Source organism: Ictidomys tridecemlineatus, chromosome X (genome assembly GCF_052094955.1).
Source record: "Ictidomys tridecemlineatus isolate mIctTri1 chromosome X, mIctTri1.hap1, whole genome shotgun sequence".
Classification (NCBI taxonomy): Eukaryota; Metazoa; Chordata; class Mammalia; order Rodentia; family Sciuridae; genus Ictidomys; species Ictidomys tridecemlineatus.
Genome location: NC_135493.1, coordinates 97,932,890 through 97,942,842, shown reverse-complemented (window position 1 = coordinate 97,942,842; position 9,953 = coordinate 97,932,890).

Here is a 9,953-nt window from a genome sequence, read left to right as displayed (position 1 = left end):
TTTCAGTCTGTAACAGCATAAGGTAGCATTGCAATCAATACATGTTTCTTCAAAATATTGAAAGAACTCAGTAGTAAAAATTTTAACTCAAGAAATTGCAATGAGGAGATAGAGGAAGATGGTAGAATAGAGGGGTTACTTCCCTGGTGGATATGTGCCATGAACCAAGAAAAGCAGGCAGGCAGCTTTTCAACAAGGTGCGTGAATGATCAAGAATTAGGGGAGACTTTACTGGAATTTAATACTGGACACTCAAAACAGACAGGGACTCAGGAGATCTTGTAAAAATAAAATAAAGGGGAAAGATCTCCAGCTCCACAGCTGTGATAGTAGCCGGAGGTGCAAATCAGAACAGTCCCTACATGAATGCATTAAAGCAATAAAGACTGAGGCATGTCAGGATACAGAGAGCTTAAAGAGCCGAAACACTGCTCAAAAAAACAATAAGCTGTGCTGCATAGTATCCATGTACAGGAGGTAAGCTGCCATCTCTCTCAGAGGTGTGCATGGAGGACAGTGGAAGGAACCATTTAGCTGACATGGCGCAGGGGCCAGCAGTTCGGGAAGCTGATTACTGGCAGATCCAAGTCTGGTCTGAAAAACAAGCCACACAAACCCACACTGTGTGACTAAGTGACCAGGAGAAATTAAGTGTGGAGAGAGGTTTACACAGTGGAATACTGGTCATGGACATCCACCTGACGTCCCTCCCCCCATCCAACTCAGCTGCTTGCAGTACCAGCTGAGAGAAACACCTAACTGGGAATTTGAAAGGGCAGGGGTGGGAGAGAACAAGTTCAGAGACTAAATCAGAGACCAGGGGGTCCACAGGCAAAGTAGTAGGTTAAGAATAAGCTCATATACCACACAGTGGTGAGATTCCTGGGATGCAGTCTTCCAACATGGACTGGAAATTGCAGGGCCTTGGAAGTGTATTGACTTAAAATCTCCAGACCATTAGGCTCCCAGCGAAGAGCATTCCTAAGCTTACAACTCACCTCCAGGAGTTCTGCCTTCACGACAAACCCTCTTACCACAGCAACAACAAACATCCTGAAGGTAGAGCTATCATCAAACTCCAGATAACCCCTCCTATCAGCTGAGAAAGGAAGCTGAGAAACTTTTAAATTCTAATATAAACAATTATTTAATTTTCCATGGAGATCCTTTTTTTTTATTCTTCCTCTTGAACATCTTTACCATTTTTGAAACCAAGTATTCTTCATGCATTCCTTCAAGGACAAGGAAGTCTGAATAGTATATTACAGTTTTGTTGTGTATTCTCGTTTTTACTTTTCTTTCTTTCTTGTACTTTGTGTGTGTGTGCGTGTGTGTGTGTGTGTGTGTGTGTGTCCCCTCTTATCTGTTTCTCTGGATTCTCCTTCTCTATTTTCTCCTGCTAACAGCCAACCTCTATTAATTCCTCTTTCACTCTTCCTATAATTTTTTACCTCTGTCTTCCCTCTTCCTATAATTTTACCTTTATCTTCCCTTTTCCTTCCTTATAAACATCACATACTATACCACTTTTGATCTATCTTTATTCACCATTTGAAATTGTAAACTCTTTTGCAAATTTACTGCCGCAGTCCGGCTGCAGCAAAATAGCCTGAGGGTGACGAATAACTTGTGTATGTTGATACAGCAGGAATGGAAGCCGTTTATTGTAGGACAACAGAGTTATTTATACATTTTGCACAGCTTATCTAATTAGCATAAACTAGATACATCAGTCAACCAATAAGGAATCTCCACACTTAATGGCTTGCTTTTGTTATTTCTCAAACCACGCCCTCTGGCATTTTGCCAGGCACCATCCAGACTTGTTTACGAACTCTAACATTTCTCTGGCAAAATACCACATGTTATTTTGACTTGTTTACAGACCTTAACAATTTACTGTATGTATTGTAGACAATAATTGAACATACCATTTCAGTTTACTGAGACAAAACTGTATACATCTTAATAAAAGCTATTTGATTTAAGGCTGTAAAGTGTTTGCAGTTGGTGTTGTTTGCATTGGGTGTCTCCCCCTTGAAGCTAAGGTACTGGAAACCTTCAGGTATACTGTAAGTCTACAGGGTAGAAACCACCTCAGATCCCCAATGCTAGATGGGAAGACACATGAAAAATATTAAAAAGCAAAGGAACAAAGTGCCCCACACAAACCAAGAAGCTCCAATAATAGACTCAATTGACAATACAGTAGAAAAAATTTCAGAGAAGGAGTTTTCAACGTACATAGTTAAACTGATATGTGACATAAAGGATGATGTAAGGAGTGAAATAAGAGATAAATTTCAGGAGATAAAAGATCACTTTAATACAGAGAGTGATTCTGAAGAGAAATCAAGTCAAAATCCTCAAAATGAATGAATAAATAAACCAAATTAAAAATCCAATGGAAAGTATCACCAACAGACTAGATCACTTGGAAGACAAAAACTCAGGCAATGAAGACAAAATATATAATCTTGAAAATAAAGATGACCATGGAGAGAAGATGGTAAGAAACCATGAACAGAACTTCCAAGAATTAAGAGATAACATGAAAAGACCAAATTTAAGATTCATTGGGACAGATGAAGGCTCAGAGAAACAAACCAAAGGAATGCACAATCTTTTCAATGAAATAATATCATAAAATTTCTCAAACCTAAAGAATAAAATGGAAAATCAAATAAAAGAGGATTACAGGACCATAAATGCATAAAATTACAACAGACCCACAAGTCACATTATAATGAAAATGCCTAGCATACAGAATAAGGATAGAATTTTAAAGGCTGTGAGAGAGAAGTATCATATCACATATGGGGGGAAAACAATTCTGATCTCAGCTAATTTCTCAACACAGACCCTCAAAGCTAAGAGGTCCTGGAATAAGATATTCCAAGCTTCAAAAGAAAATGGATGCCAACCAAGAATTTTACATCTAGCAAAATTAGGCTTCAGATTTGAAGATGAAAGAAAACCCTCCATTGTAAACAAAAGTTAAAAGAATTCACAACTAGAAAGTCTGTACTACAGAACATTCTCAGCAAAATATTCCATGAGAAGGAAATGAGAAAAAAATGAAAACCAGCAAAGGGAGGAACTACACAAAAGGAACAATCAATCAAAGGAGAAACTATGTCAAATTAAAAATTATGAATACGAATCATATCTCAATAATAACATTTAATGTTAATGGCCTAAACTCATCAATCAAAAGACATAGTCTGGCAGATTGGATTAAAAACAAGACCCAACAATATACTGTCTCCAAGAGATGCACCTCATAGGCAAAGACATCCACAGACTAAATGTGAAAGGATGGGGAAAAAATATCACTCACATGCATGGCATAAAGAAGCAGGGGTTTCCATCTTCATATCAGATAAAGTGGACTTTGAGCCAAGGATAATCAGAGGGAACAAAGAAAGGTATTTCATACTGCTTAAAGGAATCATACATCAGCAAGACACAACAACTATAAATATTTATGACCCAAATAATAGAGCATTTACATACATCAAACAAACCCTTCTCAATTTCAAGAATCAAATAGGCCACAACACAATATTACTGAGTGCCCTTAATACACCTCTGTCACTATTGGATAGATCCTCCAAACAAAAACTAAACAAAGAAAGTATAGAACTAAATAATAACAATCACTAATTTAGATTTAGTGGACAATTTTAGAATATTTTATCCATCAATGAGCAAATATAGTTTCTTCTCAGCAGCACATGAAACCTTCTCTAAAGTAGACCATATCTTAGGCCACAAAGCAACTCTTAGCATATGCAAAAATATAGCAATACTACCATACATTCTATCAAATCATAATGGAATGAAATTAGAAATCAATGATAAAATAAAAAAAAAATAACAGAAGCTACTCTAACACCAGGAGACTAAATAATACACTATTGAATGACCAATAGGTAGCAGAAGAAATATGAGATGAAATAAAAAACACTTAGAGGTAAATGAGAACACTGATACAATATATCAAAATCTCTGGAATACTATGAGGGCATTGCTAAGAGGAAAGAGCTCAATTTGCATTGAGTTCATTCATTAAAAGAATAAAATTTCAACAAATAAATGACTTGACATTACATCTCAAAGCCCTAGAAAAAGAACAACAAATCAGCACCAAAAGCAGTAGATGATAGGAAATAATTAAAATCAGAGCTGAAATCAAATAAATCAAAACAAAAGAAATAATTCAAAAAATTAACAAAACAAAAAGGTGATTCTTTGGAAAAATAAATAAAATTGATAAACCCTTGCCCATGCTGACAAAGAAAAAGAGATAGAAAACTCTACTAAAATTCATGATGAACAAGGAAATATCAAGACCAGACATTACTGAAATGCAGAAGATAATCAGAAACTATTTTGAAAATTTATACTCCAATACAATAGAAAATCTTGAAGACATTGACAAATTTCTAGAGACATATGACCTATCAAAACTGAATAAGGAGATCATACACAATTTCAACAGATCAATTTCAAGCAATGAAATATAAGACACCATTCAAAAGCCTAGCAATCAAGAGGAGCCCAGGACAGATGAATTCTCAGCTAAGTTCTATAAGACCCTCAAACAAGAATGAACACAAATACTCCTCAAATTATTCTATGAAATAGAAAAGGAGGGAACCCTTCCAAACTATTTATGAGGCTAGTATTACCCTGATACCATAACCAAAGACACATCAAGGAAAGAAAAATTCAGACCAATATCTCTGATGAACATAGATTCAAAATTTATTAATAAAATACTGGCAGATTGTATACAAAAACATATTAAGAGAATAGTGCACCATGATCAAGTGAGGTTCATCCCAAATGCAAGGTTGGTTCAACATACAGAAATCAATAAACATAATTCACCATATCAATAGACTTAAAGACAAGAATCATATGATCATCTCAATAGATGAAGAAAAAGTATTTGACAAAATACAGTATCCCTTCATGTTCAAAACACTAGAAAAACTAGGTATAGTAAGAGCATACCTCGACATTGTAAAAGCTGTCTATGTTAAGCCCAATGCCAGCATCATACTAAATGGAGAAAAATTGAAAGCATTCCCTCTAAAAACTGGCACAAGACAGGGATGCCCCCTTTCACGATTTCTATTCAACATCATCATTACAACTCTAGCCAGAGCAATTAGACAAAAGAAAGAATTTACAGGTATACAAATAGGAAAAGAAGAACTCAAACTATAACTATTTCCTAACATGATTTTATATTTAGAAGATAAAAAAATTCCTCGAGAAAACATCTATAATTAATTCATGAATTCAGGGAAGTACTAGGATATAAAATCAACACCCATAAATCAAACATGTTCCATTACAACAGTGATGAAACTTCTGTAAGATAAATTAGGAAAACTATCCCATTCACAATAACCTCAAAATAATTGAGAATCAATCTAACAAAAGTGGTGAAGACCTCTACAATGAAAACTACAGAACACTAAAGAAGGAAATTGAAGCAGACCTTAGAAGATAGAAAGATATCCCATGCTCTTGGATAGGCAGAGTTAATATTGTCAAAAAGGCTACACTCCCAAAAGTGTTATACAAATTTAATGCAATTCCTATTAAAATTCCAATGATATTCTTCATACAAATAGAAAAGGCAATCATGAAATTCATTTGGAAAAATAAGAGACACAGAATAGCAATCCTTAGCAAGAAAAGTGAAGCAGGAAGCATCACAATACCAGACCTTAAATTATAGTAATTTTATAGTAACAAAATCAGCATGGTATTGGTACCAAAACAGACACATTGATCCAATAGTACAGAATAGAAGGCAAAGAGAAAAACCCACCTGAATACAATTATCTCATACTAGACAAAGGCATCAAAATCACACATTGGAGAAATGATAGCCTCCTCAACTAATGATGCTGAGAAAACTGAATTCCATGTATAGCAAAAGGAAATTAAACCCCTATCTCTCACCCTACATAAAACTTAACTCAAAGTGGATCAAAGAGTTAGGAACTAGAAAAAAGACTCTGCAACTAATAAAAGAAAAAAAGTAGGCCCGAATCTTTACCATGTCAGCTTAAAAACTGACTTCTTAACATGACTCCTAAAGTGCAAGAAGTAAAATCAAGAATCAATAAATGGGATTTTATCAAACTAAAAAGATTCTTCACAGCAAAGGAAGCAATCAATAATGTGAAGAGAGAGCCTACATAATGGGAGAAGATCTTTGCCACCTGTACCTCAGATAGGGCAGTAATCTCCAGGATATATAAAGAACTCAAAAAACTTCACACACACACACACACACACACACACACACACACACACAAGACACCTAATCAATAAATAGATTAAGGAACTGAGCAGACACTTTGCAGAAGTAGAAATACAATCCATCAACAAGTATATGAAAAATATATTAAATTTTGTAATATATTGTTAAATTAAATTTTGTAATCTATGTGTAACACCTCTAGCAATTAGAGAAATGCAAATAAAAACTACTCTAAGATTTCATTTCACTCCAGCCAGAATGGCAATTATCAAGAATACAAGCAACAACAAATGTTAAGGATGTGTGCTAGTGGGACTGCAAATTGGAGCAACCACTCTTGTAAGCAGTATGAAGATTGCGCAGAAAACTTGGAATGGAACCACCATTTGACCCAGCTATCCCATTCCTCAGTCTATTACCAAAGGACTTAAAATCAGCATACTACAGTGACACAGCCACATTAATGTTTGTAGCAGCTCAATTCACAATAGCTAAGCTATGGAAAAAACCTAGGTGCCCTTCAACAGATAAGTGGATAAAGAAAATGTGGTATACATAAAATATTATTCAGTTTTAAAGAAGAATGAAATAATGGCATTTGCAGGTAAATGTATGGAGCTGGAGAATATCATGCTAAGCGAAATAAGCCAATCCCAAAGAACCAAAGGCCAAATGTTTGATATGTGGATGCTAATTCACAATAAGCGTGGATTAAATAGAGGGGAGTGAAGGGAGGGGAGGGCATAAGGGAGTAGGGGAGATAACGGAATGAATTGGACATTATGACCCTATGTGCATATATGATTACACAGCTGGTGTAATTCTACATCATTTACAACTGGAAGAATGAGAAATTATACTCCATTTATATATGATGGGTCAAAATGCATTCTACTGTCATGTGTAACTAATTAGAACAAATTAGGGGAAAACCCCTTCAGGGTAATGAAAATGTACCAATTTGCTTTTTTCCCTCCATATACATGAAAAAAATTGTTAAAAAAAAAAGAATAGATAGGGCTGGGGTTGTGGCTCAGTGGTAGAGTGCTCACCTAGCACGTGTGAGGCCTTTGGTTCAATCCTCAGCACCACATAAAAATAAATAAATAAAGGTATTGTGTCCAACTAAAAAATAAATATTTTAAAAAGTAGATATATTAGAAGTACAATCAAAACTGTAAAAATAATTAAAAATAGAAGAAAAACATCCTGTTTAGGATTATTTTGACAACCATCAGAGAAACCAATGTTCAATAAATGAGCAAATAATTTTAAAAGTATTTATAAAACCATATGATTACACTGAAAAATTGAAATGAATAAATTAAAAGAGAATCAATTCTTGAGTTCCCTAATAAATCTAATTATTGTTTGGTAAAATAAAAAAGTACATACTCAGATTTTCTTAGTTTATAAGGAATACAGGAGAAATTAAATCAGAATAAATTATGTGGCATGCTCATTGGTTCAATTATTCCTATCAGACACCTACCTGCATGATGAAAGACAATATGTTTCTTGGGATGCTCTGATTTTTTTTGTGTGTCTGTGAATCTAGGAGAAATTGGAAGTAATTAAGATATTGTGGTAAACCAGAGAGGCAAAAAGTAGTATGGAGGCAAAAGTCAAGATAACAGCACTCATCTGTTAATGTCCCAAAGCATTTCAACATTTGGGAAAATGCATGTTCTTCAGTAAGAAGATTAGCTATGAGGAGGGTGAAACAGAGCTATTGAAATATTCATTAGTTGGCAGACATTTTAGTTAGTGTCTCTGTGCTGAGAATCTAAATCCTAGAATGCAAAATGGTTCATTTACTTTTGAATATTTTGGATAAAATAGACAGAAACTTATGATAGGCTAACTTAAGTTAGGAAATTTGGGCCCTTGTCTGAGAGCACTTAATCAGAGTTTGCAAAATAACCTTTTTTTTTTTTTTGCATATTTAGTTGTAAACACATCTCCCATAAGAAAGTAAGGATAATTCTTAAGAAGGAACCAAAAATCCAGAATACACCTGATACCAAGTAGAATTATTGAAAGGCATTAAAATATAATAAAATAGCTCAACATTTGCTGAACAAATTTTACAATTGCTGTAGGATAGGAATTATTTTGTATTCTTTTATGCCTCCTATCCTCCTATTTTTGGGGGGTTTTGTTTTGTTTTGTTTCGTTTTTGTTTTTTGTTTTATGAACAACAATGACTAGAGCTATTATCCTATGTCTGTCTCACTCTTCTATATTGGGTGCATTGGGGCAGATGATTTGTCTCTTTTATATCACAAACCCACAAATAAAAAGATATTGTGTCCCAGTTGATATATTTTACTATATACTCCCAAGATGTCTGCAAATCAAATATAGATGATTAGATTTAGATTTTTAGTTGCTGTTGTAATGCTCTTGAGGCTCTTGAGAGAGGACAAATGTATTTTGCCTGAAGAAGAGATATGTATTTTGAGTTCAAAGAACACATCATGGTGGACAGAGTTTTATATAGTCACCATGATTCTAACCCTTACAAGAGGGACTCTGCATTAAACTATAGACTCTGAAGGGCACCTCAACTTGGGCATAAAAAGAGGACCAACCTCCTGATACTCTTATTTCCAGAAGGAACACATTCTGGTGGGGAAAATAGGCAGGATTTCCTTTCTATCATATATGGCAACATTTACAACATTGCATCTAAACCAGCAATGTTCTCTTGGTTCTCTTTGGTATGCCTGAAATAAGTGCAACATTCACTGGTGAAATTCTCTGGAATACCACAGCTCAGGTTATGTTTCTTGGAGGTACAGAGATACCTACGTCAGTGTGGGACCTCATGGAGAGGGAGATAGAATGATAAGATCATTATACCAGATAGCATTCTTCTAAGCCAATGCCAAGTCCTACATCCTTCTAAAGGTAAGTCCCAGATCTCTCTGAAGGAAAAGGCCTAAGAAGTTACTGAGACCATCTATACAGGGGACATGGGGGCTAAGAAGCTGCCATTTTTCTCCTTCTTCCCTGATCATATCATCTCTAGTTCTCCTAGATGATAGCTATCCTCAGACTTGTTCAGTTTTTCTTCTTCATATTTATTGCTACCTTAATTGACTATTGTTGTTGGCTTTCAAGTTGATAAATATATGAAAGACTTTTAAGCAGTTTTATTCTGTTATGTAAGCATGAGCCTTTTCAGAGCAAACAATTTAAAAGTATGTTTTAATTCACCTGAAATTGGTTTCTGTGTTAAGTGTGAGGAAGGGTTTAAGTCACATTTTCATTTTAATGAGGACATCAAATATTTCCACTGTCATTTCTTAGTAAAAACACTGCTTTTTCCCTACCTCTCTACAGTGGCATATATTTCACCCCCTTTCTTTGTTTTATATTAGTTATACATATCAATGGGATTCATTTTCCACATAATTATAAATACATGAAATATAATTTGCTCTAATTCAGTCCCCAGTACTTCCCCTTACCTTCCCCTCCTTCTTCCCCCTGTTCCCTTTCCTTTAATGATCTTTTTGCTATTTGCTGAAAATTAATACAACCACTCTGGAAAGCACTATGGAGATTTCTCAAAAAAGACTAGGAATGGAACCACTATATGACTCAGCTATACTACTCCTCCGTATACATCCAAAAGATCTAAAATCAGCATACTGCA